Source organism: Muntiacus reevesi, chromosome 2, assembly GCF_963930625.1.
Source record: "Muntiacus reevesi chromosome 2, mMunRee1.1, whole genome shotgun sequence".
NCBI classification, from domain to species: domain Eukaryota; kingdom Metazoa; phylum Chordata; class Mammalia; order Artiodactyla; family Cervidae; genus Muntiacus; species Muntiacus reevesi.
This window is the reverse complement of record NC_089250.1, coordinates 249501835-249503309: the sequence shown is the minus strand read 5'-3', so window position 1 is coordinate 249503309 and position 1475 is coordinate 249501835.

Sequence of the window (1475 nt, the reverse complement as noted above, 5' to 3'; positions counted from 1 at the left end):
CACTACTTCTAGCCCATTATGTATCTACATGTATTTTAGAACCAGCTTGTCACTTTCCACAAATAAAATCCAGAAAAGTTATTAGAATTATGTTTACTCTATAGCTTTATGGAAGACTGACAGCAGTTTCTATGGAGTTCTCCAATCAATGAACATAACTTTCTCTGAGTTTTTAAAATTGAGATATAATTTACATAATATGAAATTCACCCTTTAAAAATATACAATTCACTGTATAGCACAGGTAACTCTTCTCAATACTCTAATGACCTATATGGGAAAATAATCTAAAAATAAGTGAATATATATGCATGTGTGTGTGTGTATATAAGTGATTCATTTTGCTATATAGCAGAAACTAACACAACATTGTAAATCAACTATACTTCAATAAAATTAAAAAAAATAAAACATATAATTGGGTAGCTTTCAGTACATTCACAAGGTTGTACAACTATCATCAATGTCTAATTTCAGAACATTTTTATCATCCCCCTCAAAAAAACCCACATCCATTAGCAGACATTCCCATTCCAGCTAAGCCTCTGGCAACCACTAATATACTGTCTGTCTCTATGAATTTGCCTATTCTGAACAATTCCTACAAAAGAAATCATATAATACTTGGCCTTTTGTTAATTGGTTTCTTTCAATTAGCAAAATATTTTCCAGGTTCATCCACATTATAGCATGTATTAGTACTTCATTCTTTTTGTGGCTGAATAATATTCCATTTTATAGTCTCACCACATTTTGTTTATCCATTCATAGGTTAATGGACAATTGAGCTGATTCCATTATTTTAGCTATTATGGGTAATGTTCCTACGAACATTCATGTTCAAAATTTGTGTGAACATAAAAACAGTTCTCATAGATATATAGCTAGGAGTAGAATTGCTTGGTTATATGGTAACTCTACTCAACTTTTTCTGGAACTGTTTTCCAAAGCAGTTGCACTACTTTACAACCCCACCAGCACTGCATGAGGGATAGTTGATGTTTCTAGTAATTATGTATTACACACTATTCCACATGAATTTTACATATTAAGCTACTTAATTCTCACAAAAATTCCAAGTAAAATAAAAAGTAAATAATTAACATAAATAAAAACATAAGGAATACAATCAAGTTAATCAGGTGTTACCTTAAGAGAAAAGACACTGTCAGAATGCATCAAAAAACAAACTTAGTCAGGTGATATTTAATATAAAATTAACAGAAAACTGAAAATAAGTGGATGGACATTCTTATTAAAGAAAGCAAATCAAATATTTATCTTTATCTCTTATCCCTCCTGAAACCCACGAAAGCAATTAAAAGAAATAAAAAGCACAGAGACATACTGACAAAGAGAATTAAAAGGTAATGATTAAGAAAAAAGAAATTACCAGGTATTTGAACCTAGAAATCTGTCAGACTAGTAGCCTTGACTGTTGAGACAAAGCTAAAGCTAGGCCCACAACCAAGTAA